Below are 24,530 nucleotides of genomic sequence, written 5' to 3' on the forward strand. Positions count from 1 at the left end.
TTTATTTTATTTTTATTTTTTTAATATTTATTTATTTATTTATTGGATAGACACAGGCAGAAATTGAGAGGGAAGGGGGCAACAGAGAGGGAGAGAGACAAAGAGACACCTGCAGCACTGCTTCACCACTCGTAAAGCTTTCTCCCTGCAGGTGGGGACTGGCGACTCAAACCTGGGTCCTTGCACACAACTGTAACATATACTCTCAACCAGGTGCGCCACCACTCGGCCCCTATTTTTACTTTTTAAGATTTTTTTTCTTTCTTTTTTAATCATTTATTCATTTATTATTGGATAGAGACAGAAGGAAATTGAGAGGGGAGGAGAAGATAGAGAGGAAATGAGACAGAGACATCTTCAGCCCTGCTTCGTCACTCATGAAGCTTTCCCATTGCAGGTGGGGACCAGGGCCTTGAATCCAGGCCCTTGGCATTGTCATGTCTGTGCTTAACCAAGTGTGTTAAGCTTGGCCCTCTGTTTCTCTCTCTCTATGTCTCTTCTTTCCCTGCTGATTTCTCTGTCTCTAGCCAATAAAAGAAATAAAGTACTTTTGAATGACCATTTCCTTTTCCTTTTCTTTTTTGATGGAGAATGAAAGACAAAGAACTAGAGAAGGAGAAAAAGAGACATCATGAAGGAAAGATATCAGCAGCACTACACTACCACTTGTGAAGCTTTTTCCCTGTGAGAGGAGACCCAGTTCTTGTACTCAGGTCACTGTGCATGATGACATGTGAACTCTAACAGGTGAGCCACCACCAGGCCCCTCTATTTGGATAAAGATTTCTTTTTTATGTAGTGCTGGTGTTCAAGCCCAGGACCTCACGGGTACAAGGTATGCATTCTACCACTGAGCCATCTTCCCAATTTCAAAATGCTTTTAAATTTATGAGATAGATGTAAATAGAAAAATTTACAAGATACAAATGTGTATGAGTTTACTTTTCTATCAATTCATTAAATAACAGAGTTAAGAACAAGTATCTAATAGCTGATGTGATTCCAAAGTCGTGATAAGAATATGTGCCATTGGAAGGTCTGATTCTCTTAGTATCACATATATTTGCTGCCCATGGTCAAAAGTGAAATACTGATTAATTTTTGCTGAATGTTAGTAAAAATGAAGGTGAGATTTTTGCTTGTCCCAGCCCCCCCCAACACACACACACACACACACACACACACACACACCATTTATGGCTTCTGTCTTTGGAATTTTTGTTATTCTGTGTACCTCTAATAATCATGGTTCACTCAATTTTTTATTTCTGGAAGAGTATCAATATCTGATTCACCGCGCATTTGTATATGGCAAAGGATAAGAAAGAAGCAAACCATTCAAAGGTCAGCCATGCACTAAAAACTACAAACATTTTTCTTTTTGTTGTTGTTCAGCTCAATATTAACCTCTTGCCAAAGTTACATAGATAGAGAAACTTTCCTTTGTGCACCAACAATGCTTTGCCAAAGCTGTAACAGCTGAGCATCAGAACCTAGATTTGAGCCCAATTTTGATCTGTCAGACTTCTTTGCTTTTCAGATTGATCTGGTGTCCTTTGGAGAAGTATGTTCACCTAAAGTCAGGAACTATGCAGAACTCATCAGAGACTCCCAAGTTAACACCAGAAGCATAATGTTAAGCACACAATCTCTGGAGACAAGACTTTTTGAGTTCCAATACAAGCTTATCCATGTACTATATTACTTTTGAGTAGGTAACTTAAACATCATTACCTCAAGTGTGAAGTATCTTATCAAGTATGAATGAACACCTCAGAAGTTAATTCAGGTAAATGCTTGTTATTTGAAAAGTTACCTGTGAAACATGACTTTATCTGTGTTTTTTTATTTGTTTGTTTTTTGCCTCCAGAGTTATCACTGGGGCTCAGTGCCTGCACTAGGAATCCACTGCTCTTGGAGGCTATTTTTTCCCTTTTGTTGCCCTTGTTGTTTATTATTGTTGTTATTAGTATTACTACTATCATCATTATTATTACTGTTGTTGTTGTTGGACAGGACAAAGAAATAGAGAGGATGGGAAGACAGAGAGGGGGAGAGAAAGATAGACAGCTGCAGACCTGCTTCACTCCTTGTGAAGCGACCCCCCCACCTTCGGGTGGAAAGCTAGGGGCTCAAACCGGGATTCTTACACCAATCCTTATGCTTTGTGCCATGTGCATTTAACCTGCTGTGCTACCGCCCAGCCCCCTATCTGTTTTTTTTATATAGTATTTTCATTAACCTTGTCCCATTTGTCTATTCTCCATAGTAAAATCAGACTCCTGTTTCCCAAATCTGTGGGTTTTTCTTTTTTTCCTGATTAAAATGGTTGGAGTCAAAGACTCACAATTACCTTTAAGACAGAGTATAAACTAATACTAGATTGTCTGCTTACCCAATTTCTGACCTTGTTTTTTTTATTCTAAACAAAGTTATTTTAATTCTCCAAGTCCATCATAGTCTCACTAACAAACACTATAATGCTTAGTAATGTTTCTCCCCTTCTTCCTTGACCATGATCCCTCAGAGTACTTACAGGTTCTATGGAGGATACTTATTTGGAGAAGGTTAAGCCTCTTGTGAGTTCTTTGAGAGAAATTTCAATTTCTCTGAGAAATGGTGGTCAAATCATTACCCTTTTATGTTAAATAAATCCAGTCTTTGACACTAATCATATGAGACCAATCTGGCCCCAAACACTGTACATCTGTTGAGGGGTTTTGGAATCCAGAAGAGCTATAATTGCCACTTCTATCCCTGTGGCTCATTGTGTGAAGATGGTGCCTTGATCCAACTCACAGCTGTGAATGGAAATCCTAATTGTTTAGAATGACTGAACAGAAAGTTATAAAAAAATAGATTGTCTTCTTATTTTTTTTTGTTTATTTTATGAGAGAGAGAATGGAAGAGAAAGAGAGAGAAATCATAGTCCCAATGTTAGGAACTCAGCCTAGGGTCCAATGTTTGTTGTGCCACTTTCTTGGCTCCTGCAAACGAAGTCTTAAAAGATTTTATGGGAGGTTTATATTAACCTAATGCCTTCATTCCCTCAGACATGACTCACATTTGGTTTTCTGTCTCTTGCTACTGAAAATATGATATGTGTTCTTATCTATAGTATTTATTTCCTACATCAGTCTTTTGTTCTTTGTTCCTTTCTTTTTGCCTCAAATCTTCCTTCCCTTCCTTCTACCTTTCCTTCACTCCTTTCTTTTATCCTTCTTTCATGAAACCTGGGCATCACACATGAACAATTCCACTGCGCTGGGTTACTTTTCATTCTTTCAGAAAGATAGAAAAAGAAAGACAGCCCAACACTGGAATATTACTGCCATAGCCCCCCCCCCATGTGATGCCAGTACTCAACCCTGGGACACATGCATAGAAATACAGGCATATGGGAGTAGGGTGGTAGCACAGCAAGTTAAGCACAGGTGGCACGCAGCACAAGGATCGGCGTAAGGATCCTGGTTTGAGCCTCTGGCTCTTCACCTGCAGAGGGGAGTCACTTCACAAGCGGTGAAGCAGATCTACAGCTGTCCATCTTTCTCTCCCTCTCTCTGTCTTCTCCTCCTCTCTCCATTTGTCTCGGTCCTATCCAACAACAACGACATCAATAACAACAACAATAATAACTACAGCAAGAAAAAACAAGGGCAAAGGGCATCAGGTGGTAGCACAACAGGTTAAGCACATGTGGTATGAAGTGCAAGGACCCGTAGAAGGATCCCGGTTCCAGCCCCTGGCTCCTTACCTGCAGGGGAATCACTTCACAGGCAGTGAAGCAGGACTGCAGGTATCTTTCTCTCCTTCTCTGTGTCTTCCCTTCCTCTCTCCATTTCTCTCTGTCCTATCCAACAAAGATGACATCAATAACAACAATAATAACTACAACGACAATAAAAAACAACAACAGCAACAAAAGGGAAAATAAATAAATATAAAAAAATTTTAAAAACAAGGGCAACAAAAGAGAATAAATAAATTAATATTCAATAAAAACACACACAAAAATGAAATGCAGGCATACTATCCAGCAAGCTCTGTCTCTAGCCCCTAGTCCACTCTTGACCTCAGTTTTACTTTTTACTTTCCACTTAGATAAACAGTGAATTTCCTACGCTCACTTATGACACAGCTTGGGCAGTCAAACAAAATCCCTAATTAGTTGAGAAGTTCTGGATAGTTATGGTTTCTTTGATAGAAAACATTGTTGACTGTCATGCCTTTTCCTTCTGTCTTCATGTCTTGAATGTGGAAATATTATTTGGAGTTGCAACCATCTGGTGACTTTGAGATGTGATGCATTTGGGAAGTGCCAAAAGAATTTCAGAGACATCACCAACACTGACATCACCGAGCTGCTGAAATGGTGTTAGGAATTGCCTAACTCTTTCTTACTAACTGACCAAGAGATCTTCTTCTTCATCTAAGCTACTATACTTATATAATCTATTGCTCATAGTCAAATATATTCCTTTTGGTATAAAGATACTGAACACTGGGTTAAATGCAGTGCCTCAGTCTTAATCACTAATCACAGTTTTCCAAGAACTTGCACCTTTGGGTATCATATAGTGTGCTATAACAGGTTTTTTCCTCTCACTGAACAGTGGGGAAAGTTAGATAAATCACATATCTATGTATTTTAAAGCCATTATAGAGCTATGAAAACTATAAAGAATACATGGATTAAAATTCTAGACAGTGCAAAACTGCTCAGAATTGAAAGGACAATCACAAACCTTTTTTTTTTCTCTTCCTTTTGCTGATACTGAGTGAATGCTGAAGACTGGGACTATTTCTTGAGCTCCAGAACTTACTGAAGGCTATAAGCTATCTATAGCCTTCACTCTAATAAAAAATGTAGAGTAAAATCTCTTGCAGTTTTTCAGAATTTAGGGAATGGATACTTTCCATCAGGATGAGCCCCATTTAAACAAACAGAGGCCTTTCAAGACATTTTTGAGGCTGTTTAGGGCATGAGACTAGAGAATGAACATAGAAGTTTTTGAATTCACCAATGTGACTCTCCTGTAATCATTCAGATATGGAAAAACAGAAATACACTAAACTCTTCATCAATAGTCTGAGAGTGTCCCTCCATAAAAAGACAAACCTGAAGAAGACAAGTTCTTATGAATATTGAATCTCGGTGCCAATTAGCTCACTCCTTTACTTTACATACTTAACAGAATGTGATCTATCTCTCAATCGTTGATGGAATAGAAAATGACCTGGATCCTCTAGGATTATTTAAGTATCCAGAATAAAGTGAAAATGATCTGTTGGTGTACATTCTTCTATTAATTCATTAAATTATTATAAGATTTCATCAAACCTTGCTATTAAATTTAAGAGTAGTGGCAAAATGTGAATTGTTAATTAATAACTAATGATTAAACAGTGATGAAATAGATATTATAACTAGCAGATTAGCAACTTTAAATTAGTTCCATTAGCAAGCTTGGTAAAAATGAAATAGCAAACAGACAAATGAATGAAAACGTAAAAGAATGGTACTCATATCAAAATAGTCTATTGCACATGATAGAACTGAAAAAATATAGATCTGAAGTTAAAAAGTCACTGAGTGAGCCATAGCAGGTTAGTCTCAGTAGATGAAAAGGATTTGTGTCCTAGCAGTTAGATCAGTAAAAATATTCCCCAAATGAAACACAGAGAGAAAATAAAATAGACTAAGATATTGGATATGACATGTGGTATAAAACGTTCAAATAGATGGGTGAACAGTGTTCCAAGATGAGAAAGAGAAAGGAGTGCTAGAGGCCATGACTAAGCATTTTCTAAAATTAAAGTAAGACATCAACCCACAGATTCAAGAAACTTATCAAGTCTCAAGAAGTAGAAACATGTAAACAACCTCAGAGCACATGATAATCATACTTCTAAAATTAAAGAAAACATTATGTGCTGAGGAAGTCTATGAGGTAGTAAGACTTTCATGGGGGGGGGGCAAGGACTTGACTCCCAATACTACTAATAATCACAGCTGAGTGGTGCTATGTTAAAAAAAAGATGAATAAATGCATGAAATAAGCAAAAGAAAAAAAAACTTAAAGCATCCAGAGAGACAAAGAAGAATAACTTAAATTCAAAGAAACTTGGATTATATCTGATTTCTCAAAAAAAAAGATAGACATCAGAAGAAAATAGAATATTTTTTTTTAAAGAGCCAAACAGGAAAAAAGTGAAACTATCATTCAAAGATTTAAGACAAGTTAAAATAATTTTTTTAATGACAGAGGAAATCAATCACCAGTTAGTTGTCTTTACAAGAAATACTTAAGGGATTTATTCAGACATAACAAAGTGATTCTAGGTAGAAAAGTAGAAGGACAAGAGTAAAAAAATGAGGAATTCTTAAAAGTGTATATGAGGGAAAATATGTAAATACTATATGTAAATATGAATGCTGATATATAAATGTAAATTAATATGCATTAATAATTAAAGTTTCAAATATTTATAGAACTAAAATGTATGACAAAACTAATGAAAAATGAAGGAAAGGGACAGACTGAAGTTAAAAGTGTACACAGGAAGTGGAAAAAGTATGGTTTTGTATTAGGATCTAATGTAGTGCCACAACCTCAGGCACAGCCACTCCAAGAAAGCAAAAGAGTTTATAACTAACAAATTAGAGAAGGGAAATTGAAGTAATAAAAACATATCTGATTAACCAATAAGAAGACAAAAAAAAAGGAAAGTAATATAAAACAGATGGCTTAAATAGAAAAAAAAACTGGTAAAATGGTAGATACAAATCCTACTATAATTGTAATTTCATTAACTACAAATAGATGCAATACTTTAAACCAAATAAAAAGATTGTCAGACTGGGCACAACCCCAAACTTATGCATTTGCTATTAGTATATGATGCACTTCGAATACAAATATCAGAAATTTTAAGAGTAAAAGGTTGAAAGCAGAGACATATGCAAGAAATAAACAAAAGAAATTTTGAGCAGTCACATTTATACCAGAGAAAATGAACTTTAAGGTTAAGACATACTACGGAAACCAAGTAGGGTTGGGAATATGAGAGAGAGAGAGAGAGAGAGAGAGAGAGAGAGAGAGAGAGGCTATGATAATGGAATATATATATTGAAACAACCACTTTTCTGTCATAACTACTCACTTCTGACGCAGTCATTTTAAGACATATAAAAGGAGTCATTGGCAACAAATCAGTGAATGGGAGTGATTGTATTAATAAAACTTTGTTTATAAAAATGCCTTTGGGTGTATTTGGGTAATAGATACTTTTCTTTTGCCTGTTCTTTGTCCTAAAGTAACCTTAGAGCTATTTTAAAAATAAAGAACACAACAAATGGTAAATGTATATTAGAATCATAACTAACTCGCAATTCATCCATATGATGACAGAAGAAGAAAAACATGTCACCCCAAATAAAACAAAGTAAAACCAGTTGATCACTAATGTTGCATAACTACTATGCTATCTCCCCAGCTAACTGATTACTACTGACTGTTATTTTCCATTCTGTTTTCCTGTCTCTGTGTTGATCTCTCAACTATTTTCTGACACTGAATGGAGAAAAGAGAATTATTTATTGACTTCCTGCATCAACAATATGTATCACTCTCTGAAATGAATTTTGCTCTTTATTTTCACTCATATATATATATATATATATATATATATATATATATATACAACTTTTATTGTTTAGTCTTGCCACCAGGGTTAGTGCTGGAACTCAGTACCTGCATCATTCATTCACTCACTCATGTATGTTTGTTTTTTTTAATTCGGGCTACCTCTGTTAGTTTCTATTTCTAGTTTCTAGGGGTATTTGGCTGTATCTGGGTTAGAAATAGGTAAACAGACCAACGGGTCTACAGGCTAACAGTTATTATTTTATACCTAGCTATTGTGCCTGCACTGTCGGAGGTAAGGTTAAAGCTAGCAGAGTAAAAATCCCAGGGATACAGATTTATCTTTTCACCAATACCCATAAAAGACTGAGCAACTCTGTCCATTTTTATACTAGAAGTGGGGAACTGTTGGGACCAGTGTTGTTTGTTTGTTTTTCCCTCCAGGGTTATCCCTTGGGCTCAGTTAATGCACTATGAATCCATTGCTCCTTGAGGCTATTTTTCCCATTTTGTTGCCCTTGTTGTTGTTATTGCTATCGTTGTTGTTGTTGGATAGGACAGAGAGAACTTGAGAGAGGAGGGGAAGACAGAGAGGGGGAGAGAAAGAGAGACACCTGCAGACCTGCTTCACCACTCATGAGGAGAAGCCCCTGTAGGTGGGGAGCTGGGGTCTCAAACAGGGATCCTTGTGCCCGCAGGTCCTTGCTCTTCAGGCCATGTGCACTTAACCCACTGTGCCACTGACCAGCCCCTCCCACCTTCAACACTTTTTATTTACATGAGCAAATGGAATTATGGGACATAAATATAATTAGAATACAGCTGATGTCAGGTTGATGTCAAGAGCATATGATATACGATAACTCACAAAGGTTTGTGGGTATGGGAAGTTACTTAAATGAGTGTCCGGCAGAAGTCATTCTCTTTTCCTGCTTGCCCTTTCGACTGTCCTTGCCTCCCTTCCACTGTTGTCTGATCTTCTCTCTTGACCAGATGATGCCATTTCCCCAGGATCTATATGTGTTGTACCTGAATGCTGGTGAACTAAGTTTAAGGATTCATGGCTCCTGCTACATGTCTAGCCAGCCTTTTTCCCCTTACTATTTCCCATCATGGTTTTATGTATCTAATAAACCTGTTTGTTAAACTGTACAGCAAAAGCCCAACTGAAGTTTTTTTTAATATTTATTTATTTATTCATTCATTCATTCCCTTTTGCTGCCTTTGTTTTATTGCTGTAGTTATTGTTGTCATTGTTGGATAGGACAGAGAGAAATGGAGAGAGGAGGGGAAGACAGAGAGGGGGAGAGAAAGACAAGACACCTGCAAACCTGTTTCACTGCTTGTGAAGCAACTCCCCTGCAGGTGGGGAGCCGGGGACTTGAACTGGGATCCTTATGCTGGTCCTTGTGCTTTGTGCCACCTGAGCTTAACCTGCTATGCTAACTCCCCAAACTGAAGTTTTATTATTATTATTAATTATACATACTCATTCCAGAAACCCCTCTGATGCAGTTGGTTGTGTTTTCTGATAGGATGGACTATGTCTTGTGGGCTAGTTAACTCTCTGAGAAACTAAAAATATTAAAGTAAAATAACTGTATTCTAGGAGTTAACAAACTATATATAGTCCGTAGGCCAAATCCAACGGTGCCTATTGTTTGGTATGGTTTTGTGCCATAACAGCATAAGTCAGTAGCTGTAATAAACACCATACAATCTTGAAAAGTCAATGATATTTCCTTATGTAATCTTCACAGGGAAGTTTTTCTGACTTCTTGTATTTTAAAGGTACTAGCAAACATCAAAAGTGCTGAAAATTGAAAGGAATGTGATTTCAGAAAGAGAAGAAAAAATAAGACAAATGTTAAGAAACCAGTGCTGTCTTTGGGGGCCTTTCTTGATTCTTGATGAAGAGCAGAACTTAAGAATATAGGACCATGTTTTGGAAGGACAAACAAAGAAACAGAGACAGTCATGTGGAAAAGAAGCAATATAATTTGAACCTTAAGGAAACTTCTCCCTGACTTTCAAAGTTGGATAGGACTGAAAAGTAAAAACAAAAAGGAAAGGCCTTGACCAGGCATTTCCCCCCTGCAGAAGAGCGAGTAAAGACCCCAATGAGGAAGGGAACCTGGTGACAGGTGGTGAGATTCTGAAACGTTAGATTAATAGACAGTTGATACTGAGGATCTGTAGGCCTTTATCCTAGGCTGGGAAAACTGTGTGTTGGAATTGGCTTGAGTGAAATATCTAGATCTGGACCAGAGTGTAGGATCATTGCTAAAGGGCCAGAGAAACACAACCTTGCTAAGGGTAAATAAATGCCAGAGGGACAGAAGAGGAACTATGCATTGATGTTTATATTTATAATGTTTATATTTAATGACCTTCTTGTGAATTTTCTAGAAATTCACTGACTTAATATATTTTGGATTCATGTATATGAGTGCAAGTTTGTTATATTTCAATCAAAGTCCTTAGTTCATCTGTAACTCTTCTTCCATCAACAATTTCTAGTCATTTGCAAGATAGAGTGGTTTAGAAACGTGCCCCTTTGATACCTGCTAGCTCATGCCTTCAAGATCTCCTTTTATTTTATTTAGTTTTTTATTTTTATTAATTATTTACAAGGTTATAAGTATCAGTCCACACCACTCTCACCAAAGTCCGTGGCCTCACAGAGAATCACTATAGTTCTCCCAAGGTCTTAGAGATGGTCTGGCTTTCTCTCTCTCTCTCTCTTTCTTTCATTCATTCTTTCTTTCTGTAAATTCATGTGTTTCAATTCTTTGTGTTCCACTTATGTGTGAATAAGCTTGAAATTATCAGGTAGTTGTCTTTCTCCACTTACTTTACTAAACATAGTCATCAAGGTCTCGCTTTATGTCTCCAGCTACTTAACAATTGTATTGTGTAAGTAAAATTTCTTCAATAAGAACAACTCTGAAAATAAATGTTTTGACCACACTTAAGAAGTAAGGAATACATTGTAATCTGTATGGGCCAGATAAGTAGATTATCTTATTTAAAGCAAACACAGACAGAATGGAATGTATCCCAAAAAAGGCATGTGGAATGATAAAGTATATAGGAGTTGTGTTGTTTGTAGAACACTGGAAGGAAATGGGGATTTCCAAACTGAAAAATATCAAAACAGAGTCAGAGTTGTGCAATTCTTATTTTTAAACCTGCAACATATTTTGCGATGGAAAGATCCATTTTTTTTCCTACATATTTCAAGGCATTACTGGGTCAAAGACTTGACCATTAGAAGTAGGAATTTTTCTGGCACCAAAGTAAAAACCCTGGGGTGAGGGTGAGGGTGGATGTTCAGCTTCCCGGGGCAGCAGGGGGTGGTGGTGGTGGTTGGGACACAGTCTTTTGGTGGTGGGAATGGTGTTTATGCATTCACTATTTAATTAATATGAGAGGGAAATTGACTGTATGTCTCAAACTTTTTAAAGCACAGACTGAGTCTTTTTAATACATAGGCTGAGTCTTATGTTGACTCTCTTAAAAGCCTAGACCAGGGAGATCAGAAGCAACCAGTGGCACAGCTATATACAAATAATGTCAAAGGATATAAATTATGGTGATGTTGTGTATGATACAGAAAATCCTAACAAAGGGATTTTTCAAAGTTAACCCAATTGCCAAATACTGTGATTATAGCAATAGCTATCTATTGTCTTCTTAACCCCAAGACAGCAGGAACCTCCCACTTCCCCTATAGAGCCTATATTTCCCCCAGTCCTGGACCTCTAGGGTGGGGCTCACTTTCCTGCATGCTTCTCTCAGTTCGTACCAAATGATATTGCATCCACCCTTCCCAACCTAAATAACGCAATGAGTACCACTTCAGCATGCTTCACTGCAGACTGTGTCCAGAGACTTCAAGAGTGGAATGTCAACCCTTCACCCTCATTACTCGGGTGACACTTTTCCTTTCATAGTATTCTCTAATTCCATTCCAGGTGGTTCAATTCCTAACAAAGTCCCAAAACCTAGATATAGACCAGGTCCTGTGAGATAGAGCATATGTTCACATTTTTCCATAAATTAGGGCAAAATATATATATCTGAAAGCAAAAGTACACAATAGTCTGCAGTGAGTCAGTATAAAGTTTCTAATGAAATAGTATTTAATTAGACTTAGATACTCTCCTCACCTACTACCTATTATGTTTCTCTCACTCACTCCAAAGGTAACCTTAGCAAAGCAAGGAGTGTAAAAGCTGAATAAGGTCAAGAGACTGGCATACTTTAATGATGACTCTTCAGTCACTATCAGGCCACCCCATCAGCTGGGGCCCTAATCGGGGAGTCCTGAGATTACCAAACATACTTGATGGGCCTAGACCTCAAATAAATCCCTCTCTCCATTGTCACTGGTCATGTTTATCAGGAACAACAAAATAAATGCCTTTGTGGGCCCCCCATAGGACGTTGCCCTCAACTTGAATCAACAATGGTACAGAATGTTCCATCCCCCGAAGTTAGGATGGACAACATACTCTATGCTACACCTGAGAAAGATGGGTCGATATTGGGGCAGCTTGGAATGTTCCTACTCATGACCATAGAATGTCAGCTCAGATCTAGAGGGATGCCGAGGTCACACAGACTCCTAAGCTGAATATGTGCCCCAGATCTCATCAAATCAATGGGGTTTACAGTCAACAATATTTATACCCTTTTCCCATATTTGGAAGCTACTCTCTTCCCTGATCCAGCTTTCTGGGCCTTTACGTAGCCATGACATTATCCCCCCAGACAAAAACTTGGATCCACCTGCATATCAAATTTCAGGCTCAGGGAATAATAATAAAAAAAAAACTAGTATAGTCACAGGTCCTTTGGAATATAACTAAAATATGCCTAATGGCTATCTACAAAATTGAGGGCCCCTCAACTCATCATCTGCATTATTCCAACCTTTAGGTTTATGATTGGTCAACAACTTGTTTGGCTTTGTATGTTAACTCTCTTTTCAGCCACCAGGTTCCAGATGCTAGCATGATGCCAACCAGACTTCCCTGGACAGACGGCCCCACCAATATGTCCTGGAGCTCCTCTTCCCCAGAGCCCCACCCTACAAGGGGAAGAAAGAGGCAGGCTGGGAGTATGGATCATCCAGTCAACTCTCATGTTCAGTGGGGAAGCAATTATAGAAGCAAGACTAAACTTGTAATGAAAGAAATATCATAGTATTGCTTAGCTCTAGAATGTAAGGGTAACAGGGATTGATCCTGGTGCCTCTGGAGACTCAGATACATAAACTGAGGTTCTAGTATAGAGCTAGCTCTCAGGCCCAGTATCTTGTGTTTTACTTCTATTATAATTAATAAGCATTCCTCAGTGTTGCCCTGCAAAGAGCAATTGATATGAATTGAATGCCTTGAGTTAAAAATGTAGTTATAAAGCTATCCCAGTGACACCTATATAAATTTATAATAGTATAATAGTAATAATAATAATGATAGCAGATAAGAAGAAATTTACAGATTAAAAAAATCTCAATTCATGGGCAGTCATTTAACTTCCCAATTTAGGATTATTTTCCCTATGATTTGTACCAACATGTCTAATGCTTTAAGTCAAAATATTTAAAACAATGTCTTTCAATCAAAAGTCAGGAAATACTAATTTTCCTCATGAGAAATACAAAACTTATATAATGTCATTCTAGTGACCCTTGTCATTGTGACCCTAGGATCTTCTAAGGCTAATTAACAAGCAAGGATTTTGTTTTCTTTCATCCATGGATTCTGAAAAAAAAAATCACTTGCTTCTCTCTTTATATTTCTAAGGACGCATTTATAACATGATGGCCAAATTATTTGAAAAATGTTTCCCTGAGGTGATGTCATTTTGAAGGGAAAACATACTTGGGATATGAAGTTATTTCCATCAGAAATATCCGAGACCTTACATCTGTACTCTTAACCCCAAGAGGTTATCAAATGATAGTAGATGATTTTAAAAGAGATGACTTCTAATGGGGTGTTGGCAGGCAGGCTGGCCAACAGTCATAGGTCACTGTACAAATATTTAGAGAGGAAGCAAAGGCTTCATTTTTGCTTTCACTATCAGACAGCTTTCACAAATGTACAAAGAAAGACTAATGCTTGGGATTAAAATGTCTGTGTACATGAGAAAATCCAGAAGCCAATAGCCTTGCACCAATCCTTCCATGACATCAAATGCCAACTTGTAATGAAACAGGATGGACATAAAGAGAGAAAAAATATCCCAAAGTCAGGAAGATGGAAGGAAAATGTATCACATACTCAACCAGATTGTAAATATTCTTTTTGGATTGTGTATAGTCATCTTTCAGAATAAGGTGGATGGAACTCAAGTTTCCTATGCTAATTATAGGGACGTGAAAGACACCAAAATTATTAGACTTGGTTAAAAACAGAGAAACAAATAAATAAAAACCATGTAGTTTACAAGTGGTAAAGGAGAAGGATGGTGGGTAGAGGTAGAAATTTTGGTGGCAATAGCCCTGAAATTTGATGGTGGGCTGTTGAATTTTATACATAGGTATAGATAGGGAGCTGCACCTTTGAAATCTTATAGCGTTGCAAACCAGTGTTAAATTTATTGGCTTTAAAATAAAGTAAGGTGTGTCTATGATAAGTATTTTACTGAATTTAGATCATTACAAATTAGATTGCTCACCAAGCAACGAGCTTACTCACAACAAGATAATTGTGTTCATGTTTATAAGGTCAATTTTCTCCTTTATAGTAGGTGCTAAATACATGTGGCTAAATAAAAACTGGGAAAGTTGGGAGTCGGGCTGTAGCTCAGCGGGTTAAGTGCAGGTGGCACAAAGCACAAGGACCGGCATAAGGATCCCGGTTCGAGCCCTGGCTCCCCACCTGCAGGGGAGTCCCTTCACAGGCGGTGAAGCAGGTCTGCAGGTGTCTGTCTTTCTCTCCCCCCCTGTCTTCCCCTCCTCTCTCCATTTCTCTCTGTCCTATCCAACAACAATGACATCAATAACTATAACAATAAAACAACAAGGGCAACAAAAGGGAATAAATATAAAATTTAAAAAAGGACAAAAAAACTGGGAAAGTTGAAATTCTATAAAAGTTATGGGGAAATATTCATTCATTGACAATTTCAAGATGGTTGTCAAATATCAGTACAGGTCAGTAGAGAAACATTTGTATCCCTTCCAGGTCAGAAGTATATATGGCAAGTCTTTTGATCAATTATTGTTCACAGAATAAGACTAAATTATTGTAAGTACAATTAGTTGACAAAAATGAATATATATATATATATATAATTGGTTTCTGATAGCTTTTTAATTGACTCACTGAGGAAGCATCACTAGGCATGACTAGGGTAGAAACTTTAAAAGAAAAAAAAAAGAAACACCTCAAAACAGAAGCCTCTTTCTATTCCCTGTTAGCTTGACCTCATTCAAGTTCCTGAACTTTTCTCTTTTTTCTTCTTTTGTTGCCCTTGTTGTTTATCATTGTTATTATTGTTGTTATTGCTGTCACTGTTGTTAGATAGGACAGAAGGAAATCGAGAGAGGAGGGGAAGACAGAGAGGGAGAGAGAAAGACACCTGCAGGCCTGCTTCACCACTTGTGGAGTGACACCCCTGCAGGTGGGGAGCCAGGGGGTTCGAACCGGGATCCTTACATCGGTCCTTGAGCTTCATGCCATGTGTGCTTAACCCACTGCGCTACCGCCTCCCACCCCGAACTTTTCTAGGTTCCATTTTCCTCTTCTGTAAAATGGGGACAATCCACAAGGTCGTTGTGAGAATTCAGTGAGATCATGACAATTAAATATTTGGCTCACCTCTTGCCACTCAGATATCACTCTAAAATATCAGTTATTGTAGTATGGAATCAGTGACTAGAGGGAAAGGTCACATTCTGTTTCATTCAGTTCATAGAGTGAAACCTGATTTATTTTTTTTCTGATAGTGTTGACAAGTCTTTGCAAAGACTGGTGTCAATGTTTTCAAGTCTAATAGAAATGCCAGAAGAACCCAGACACCAGACTTCCCAGCTATAAAGTAAAAGAAAGGTCTATTGAGGCCAAGAACTGCCAAGAGCAAAGGCTGTGAGTCTGACTTACCAAATAGTTTATGTTGATTCTTTGATTCATTGCTATGGGCGATGACTACTGCAGGAAGGACCAGACCATGGTGATGGCAGCAGAAATGAAAGTCCTGGGGTGAGTCACAGAATAATCATAACAGACCACATAGGACTGCATGCCCCTGCCAGACAGCTGACTTCTTTTATTGTGCAGATGAAAGACCTTATATGAGGACCTGCTAATCAGCATTCAAGCACCAAAGAGAACACGATAAAAAAATGTCAAAGTTTATAGTTGACTAGTAGTCCATGAAAGCTCTGGTTTTGCTAGTACTAGAAGTGCCATAAAACACACAATTCAAGTAACAGATTTTTTTCTATACTCATCAGTGAGAAAACTTACAGCAGATACTTTTCTCAGACATATCACAATTAGCTGATAACAGTAAAATATGTAAACTTTATACTTTCTAAGTTAAGAAAAACTCAGAGTTCTTGTGTACTCAATTATTTGCTAGTAACTACCAGTTCCTGATTTCACTTTGAATTTGAAAGAAACACAACAACCTGAGTATAGTCTGCTTATTAGTAAACATATGAGTCAATGATACTATATATATATGTACATATATATATATATATATATATATATCACACACATATAGCTTAGAATGCCTGAGGGTTTTACACAGCTAGACTAAACAAGATTGTGTTCTTAAAAGTTAGTTACTTTTTTAAAATTTTATTTATTTATTTATTTTAATTTTTTATTTATTTAAAAAAAGAGACATTAACAAAGCCATAAGATAAGAGGGGTACAATTCCACACAATTCCCACCACTGGATCTCCATATCCCATCCCTTCCCCTGATAGCTTTCCCATTCTTTATTCTTACTTTTACTTAGCCATAATCCAAAGGATGCAACAGGCATGCTGAAAACTTGGGGCACATTTTAAGAGCAAACACATATATGGAAGGGAAATGACATACTTATGATAAGTAGTAGCATGATAACAGATTCAATTGTCCATATCCCACACTACAATATTGTTTCTTTAGTGTCCCATTTATTTTATTTTAACAAGAGAGAGATAGAGAGAAAAATACATAGCGAGAGAGACCAGAGCACTGCTCAGCTCTGATTTATGGTGGTCCTGGGGAATGAACCTGAGATTTCAAAACCTCAGGAATGAAAGTCTTTTTGGATAGCTATTATATTGTCTTTCCAGCCTACAACATTGTTATTCTTACAGTGAATATAACATGAAACATGTTGGTCAGATTTTCTGTTTCAGTAAGTAGTATACAATGACATTTCTTTGAGAAGATTCAGGATTATGCAAGGACCCATAGTTAACAATCTGAGCTCCCATATTTATATGGGAAGTGGAAGAGAAAAATAATAGACTACGGGGGTCCTCAAATAGGATTCTCCTGTGTACTTGCTTGCTGTGGATACTGCAATAAATTACTATAAAGAAGGGGATTGAAAACAACAGAATTGTGGACTGGGGAGGTGGTTTAGTGACAAGACCAACTGCCTGGTATGTTTGAAATCCCCAGAACTACATGAAAGCAACAAAGACAAAAGAGAAACAGAACAAATGGCATAGGTGGTAACAATCATTGTATTCGCTCTTGTGTGTACACTCTGCCTCTCTCTCATTCTCTTGTAGAAAAAAAAACCTGACATTTTACAGATCTGGAGGACAGAAGCTCAATATAAAGTTCAGTGGACTTGGCTGTTTTTGGAGAGCTCAGATGGAATGGTCCATGCCTCTCTCATAGGTCCCACTAACAGCTATCATCTGTTAACAACTATTAACTATCTGGTGTTTCCTGATTGATAAAAGCATCACACCAGTCTCTGTCTTTGCCATCACACAAAGCTATATTACAGGTATTCTGTTCCTTTCTCTTAATTGTACACTTTGCATAGGACTTAAAATCCATCCTAATCCAGAATGATCATATCTCAAAATCCTTAATCGCATCCCCACAAAGGGATTTTAAGTTCAAATATGGTCATAGTCAGAATTTCTAGATTAATTTATCTTCTGGGACTTCACTATTAAGCCCACCATACTGAGTGATTTTGGAATAAACCCATTGCACCATTCTGTCAGCATTATATTCCAGATGACTGTGACAAATAAACGAAGGCTGTATTATTGAGCTCGTTTCCCTTTTAATGCTGATTACATGAGAGCTTTTGAAAAAGCAAGAGGACCACCTGAAGTTGTAATGGATACTTGCATTGACCTCATTCCTGAGTTCATTTTGTGAACTTGGTTTTGTTTAATCTTCTTCCTTTACCTATGTTTCAAGTTTATGCAATCTCTGTTGGGTTTGCAGAAGTCATCTTAAAACATTTCTGAGAAATGGCAGCGTATAAATATAATACCCGCTTGTGATAGGTTGAATTATGCCTCCCTGAAACTCATATTTTGAGAACTTAAACCCCAGCACTTTATAATCAACCTATATCTGGAGATAGAACTTTTGAGGAGGTAATTAAGAAAAAAGTGAAGTCATTGAGGTGGGCCCTAATCCAGTATGCCAGTATGACTGATGTCCTTACATGAAGAGGGGACCAGGCCATGTGAGGATGCAGTGAGATAGAAGTAATCTGAATGTTAAGCAAATCCTCAGAAAAAATCAAACATGTCCACATTTTTTTCTTTTGTTTTTTAATATTTATTCACTTTTGTTGTCCTTGTTGTTTTATTGTTGTAGTTATTACTGATGCTGTTGTTGTTGGATAGGACAGAGAGAAATGGAGAGAGGAGGGGAAGACAGAGAGGGGGAGAGAAAGACAGACACCTGCAGACCTGCTTCACCGCCTGTGAAACGGACTCCCCTGTAGGTGGGGAGCCGGGGGGTTTGAACCAGGATCCTTACTCTGGTCCTTGCACTTTGCGCCATCTGCACTTAACCCGCTGTGCTACCACCCAACTCCCCTATGTCCACATTTTAAACTCAGACACCATTCCTTCAAAACTGTGAGAAAATAAATTTCTGCTTAGACAATCCAGTTAAAATACCCATACCAATAGTAATATCCAAATAGTCATACTATTTGTTATGCCAGGCTTAGAAAGCCAATATAATGCCTAAATATAAAAAGTTTTACCTTAAAATTAGTAGTCAGAATAAAAGAACTTGCCTAATATTCAAAACTTTAAAATATTACAAGGCCTGGACTGGGAGACAACATAATGGTTATGCAAATGATTTTTATGCTTGAGTCTCTGAAGTTCAGGGTTCAACCCCTACTACCACCATAAGCCAGAGCTGTGCAGTGCTCTGGTCTTTATCTGTATCATTCTCTCTATATCTCTCTCATTAAAAGAAATAAAATGTTTTGAAAAGGAATATTACTAGGCTCTTGTTAATTATTTTATAATAGATACTAAGGTATAGTTTGAGGAAGAAAAATAGACCAAAATGATTATGATCCATGCTTGCTTAAGATATTTTTATGGAGGTCACCTAAGAAAAATTATAAAAGAATTCATAAAGCAAAAGGAAGCACATTATTTCAGAATAATAACTTAAGCATAAGATTTCACAATTGTGGATATTAACTTATTTTCACTGAGATTTCTATAAGACACTTTAAATACCAAAACGTTCAGAGGCTATGTCATAGAGAACAAAGGAAGTGCTTATAGAATAAATAGGATATGTATCTATTATAATACTATATTAGTTAGTTGGGATTTGTGACTTTTTACACAATGTCCAGTGATAGTAGCATAAAAATCTAATAATAAACAAATAAAATTCCAGTACTTATTTCAAACAACCTAGATGAGAATAAATATGGTAATTTTAGAAGACTATTGTACAGTCTTCCTTGTGGCTGTGTTGACTATTATATAACTCTTGATTCATCTTTTACATATTTCTTTCTAACATAGTTCCCACAATTATTTAACAACCATTATCCACTTTAAAAGCTTTATCTCCCACAGATCACTTTTTGTCGACTATATTTTTCTTAAATTATAGATCACCTTCCCCAGCTTCCTTTCTTATCTAATGAATTCTATTTTAAATTTAATGGTGCTTTATTGTTGAAGATATACTTAAAGGTTGGATTTCGTGAGTTTCCTTTTTTTTAAGTTCTCTTTTGATTTATTTAGTGACTCAACTGTTATTTATTTTATTTATTTATTTATTTATTTTTCCTCCAAGGTTATTGCTGGGGCTTGGTGCCTGCACTACAAATCCACTGTGCCTGGAGGCTATTTTTCCCTTTGTTTGCCTTTGTTGTTTATCATTGTTGTTGTTATTATTGCTACTGTTGTTGTTATTGTTGTTACTGCTGTCATTGTTGTTGGATAGGACAGAGAAAAATCGAGAGAAATGGGGAAGACAGAGAGGGTGCGAGAAATACAGACACCTGTAGACCTGCTTCACTATTTGTGAAGCGACCCCCTGCAGGTGGGGAGTCAGGGTCTCGAACTGGGATCCTTATGCCAGTCCTTGCGCTTTGTGCCACGTGTGCTTAACCTGCTGTGCTACCTTCCCATGAGTGTTGAATTTTTGTTTTTGGAAAATACTAGATAACTGATAAAGTAGGTGTTATCTGCAAAGACTTAGCATAGGGATTTTTTAGGAGGGGAGTATTATGACTATGCTTTATGCCATAAAGATAACAGCACCTTGTCATGGGGTATGGCCCATATTTTCAAGGCATGGTCCTTCTGAAGTTTTAGAGCAAATTGACATTTACTAATTTTCTCTTACTTAGTGGGACTTGAACTAGAAACTCTTCTGGCAATTTACCTGCTGACATATTAGCTCAGGACTTGGCTTCTTGTTGTGCATTCAACTGACCTTTCCTTGGATTCTTGCCCAATACATGCATAGCCTTTGAGTCAGCCAAGAATCTGAGAGGAATTTTTATGCTGATAGGTAGGTGTTCCTATCTCCATGACTACCTCCTTTTCAAAATGCCCCCTTAGTTCCCAGCTGCTTTACCAAACCAAAATCCAACCTCTGACCCTTCCTAGGGTACAAAAGATGAAATCTTTCTGCCTGCCCTCAACCCTTTATTTTTATGCACTCAGGGACTACCCTTAGGGGAAAGGGTGGATAAGTGTAAATCCTGAAACCCATCTAATTTGCATCTCATCTTCAAAAGACCAAATTTCAAATGTCTCATCTCATGTGACTTTTCCGAGACATTTTTTTTCTTTCTCCTGAATAAAAGAGCCCGTCTAACCTACTCGATCACTGTGAGAATTGGGACTCTTCTAATTACTTGGTTGTTATTTGAAACAGACTTGGCAAGTCAATTAAAAGACTTGTTTAAGATCTACCTCTAACACTACAGTTATGGTTTCTAGTTTATTTTCTTTTTTTTAATTTATTTTTTATTTAAGAAAGGATAAATTAACAAAACCATAGGGTAGGAGGGGTACAACTCCACACAATTCCCACCACCCAATCTCCATATCCCACCCCCTCCCCTGATAGCTTTCCCATTCTCTATCCCTCTGGGAGCATGGACCCAGGGTCATTGTGGGTTGCAGAAGGTAGAAGGTCTGGCTTCTGTAATTGCTTCCCCGCTGAACATGGACGTTGACTGGTCGGTCCATACTCCCAGTCTGCCTCTCTCTTTCCCTAGTAGGGTGGGTCTCTGGGGAAGCGGAGCTCCGGGACACATTGGTGGGGTCTTCAGTCCAGGGAAGCCTGGCCAGCATCCTGATGGCATCTGGAACCTGGTGGCTGAAAAGAGAGTTAACATACAAAGCCAAACAAATTGTTGAGCAATCATGGACCCAAAGGCTGGAATAGTGGAGAGGAAGTGTTGGGGGGGGGGGTACTCACTGCAAACTCTAGTGTACTTCTGCTTTCAGGTATATATTTTGCACTTGTTTATGGATACGTGTGACCATATGATCTCTCTCACAGAAACTGATGTATATCTAGGTTTTGGGACTTTGTTAGAAAGTGATCCACCTGGGATGGAATTAGAGAATGCAATGAAAGGAAAGGTCTCACCCGAGTAATGAAGCGGAAGGGTTTTCATTCCACACGTGAAGTCTCTGGACACAGTCTGAGCTGAAGCATGTTGAGGTGGCAATCATTGCATTGATTAGGCTGTGATCCGGCTGATGCAATATTATTTGATATGAATTGGGAGAGGCATGCGGGAAAGTGGGCCCTATCCTAAGGTTCCAGGACTGGGAGAAATATAGACTCTATATTTTCTCTTATCCTTTCCTTCCTTATTTTCCTGTTCCCATCTTACTAGCAGGAGGAATGAGGGTGGTGGAAGGAGAAGGAGAAAGAGAAGGAGAAGGAAAAGAGGAGGAGGAGTAGAAGAAGAAGAAGAAGAAGAAGAAGAAGAAGAAGAAGAAGAAGAAGAAGGAGAAGGAGAAGGAGAAGGAGAAGGAGAAGAAGGAGAAGAAGGAGAAGAAGGAGAAGAAGAATCTTTAGAATACATGATTAAATTTATGCCAAAAAAATAGTGGCTCAAGCTTATTCAAGGCATGCTTTTCTCTATATTTTTGTTTGACTTGTTAAGCAATGGAGTGTCAGTTTCAACTAAGTACTGTCTTTTTTTCTTTGTGATATTTATAAAATCATCTGCCCTTTGCCTGAAAGGCTGAATTGGGCTTTTTAATTCCCTACCTTTCCAGATGTGTAGTTTCAGATTAGATTGGTGTCCAGAATAAACGTTGTTATAGGCTTCCTCTTCAAGTCTCATCCTCATGTTTTTCCTCAGAAGCTAATAAATTCTGAAACTGTTGCCATGCCTGCTTCTGAAGTCACCCTCTGTAAAATGACCTGCTTTGCATGATTTCTTATTTGACCAATGTAATCATAGTAAAGAGAAATAGAGAGTAGAAAAAGGATAGTTTCTGACTCATCTCATTTCTTCCTTTCTGACAGTTTCCTTTCATCTTTTTTCTTCCTTCCCTCATCTGACCCTTTCTCTATTTCTTTTCTTATCTTTTTCTCAAATATCTTCTATTTGCCCCTTTAAATATATTTCTTTAATTTCAAAAGATGTTTCATTCATTTAAAATGAAATTAACTACTCACAATGTGCCAAGTCTGTATTTAGTAATAGAAAGAAAGCAGGGGATGTAGGTGGAGGAGGAGGAAGAGGAGGAGAGAAGAAGAAGTGGAGGTGAAGAAGGAAGAACAGGGGTAAGAGAAGAAGGAAGAGGAGGAAGAGGGGAAGAAGACAGAGTTCCTCTCTTTGGAGAGCTCCTACTTTCATACAGAGAAGTAATAAGTCAATTAAACATAAATTATCCTGTAGTCTTGTCAATATTTCCATTTTATAAATTAAAATATACAATTAAAAAATAAAAATCAAATCAAATTGAAAGGAGAGACTGAAATTGAAAAATAAAATCAAATTGAAAGGAGATACTCTATATTTCTCTCTGATGGATTTTACTAAATTTCTTAAGATTTCTCCATTCTTTTTTTTTTTTTAATTTTTTTATTTAAGAAAGGATTAGTGAACAAAAGCATAAGGTAGGAGGGGTACAACTCCACACAATTCCCAACACCCAATCCCCATAACCCACCCCCTCCCATGGTAGCTTTCCCATTCTCTATCCCTCTGGGAGCATGGACCCAGGGTCGTTGAGGGTTGCAGAAGGTAGAAGGTCTGGCTTCTGTAATTGCTTCCCCGCTGAACATGGGCGTTGACTGGTCGGTCCATACCCCCAGTCTGCCTCTCTCTTTCCCTAGTAGGGTGTGACTCTGGGGAAGCTGAGCTCCAGGACACATTGGTGAGGTCTTCAATCCAGGGAAGCCTAGCCAGCATCCTGGTGGCATCTGGAACCTGGTGATTGAAAAGAGAGTTAACATATGAAGCCAAACAATTTGTTGAGCAATCATGGATCCCAAGCTTGGAATAGTGGAGAGGAAGTGTTAGGGAGGTACTCACTGCAAACTCTAGTGTAGTCCTGCTTTCAGGTATATATTTTGCAGTAGTTTATGGATACGTGTGCACATAGCTCTCTCTCACAGAAACTGGTGTATATCTAGGTTATGGGACTTTGTTGGAAAGTGAACTACCTGAGATGAAATTAGAGTGTACTATTAAAGGAAAGGTCTCACCCGAGTAATGAAGCTGAAGGGTTGTCATTCCACACGTGAAGTCTCTGGATACATTCTGAGGTGAAGCATGTTGAGGTAGCAATCGTTGCTTTGGTTAGGTTGTGATCGGCAGATGCAATGTTATTTGGTTTGGATTGGGAGATGCATACGGGAAAGTGGGCCCTATCCAAGGGTTCCAGGACTGGGGGAAGTAGGGGCTCTATAGTGAAGATGTGAGGTTCCTGCTGTCTTAGGGTTCAAAAAGACAATCAATAGTTAATATTATCATCACATTATTTGTTAATTGGGTTAACTTTGAAAAGTCCCTTTGTTATGGTTTGCTGGACAGTACCCAGTATCTTGTATATAGCTGTGCTATTGGAAGCTTCTAATAGATTTCTCCATTCTTGCAAGTGATCCTGATTCTATCTTCTCTACTTCAATTTGAACTTTGTTGAGACAAAGAAATTGTGACTCAGAGATTATCTTTAAATATTTTTCAAAATTTAATACATTTTATATTTTTAATTCAGTTTTCCTATTTATATAAGGAATTTCTTCAACTTTAGTTATAAAGTTCTATCTGATTATAAAATACAAAAGATAATGTTTTTGTAGAAAATCTCATTGTGCCCCTTCTAGAAGTTTTATTTCTTAGAACACTTATATAATATAATGAAAATATTTTAAAGAAATAGAGTAAAAAGAAAGTAGTAAGGAGAAAAT

Source organism: Erinaceus europaeus, chromosome 8 (assembly GCF_950295315.1).
Source record: "Erinaceus europaeus chromosome 8, mEriEur2.1, whole genome shotgun sequence".
Lineage (NCBI taxonomy): Eukaryota > Metazoa > Chordata > Mammalia > Eulipotyphla > Erinaceidae > Erinaceus > Erinaceus europaeus.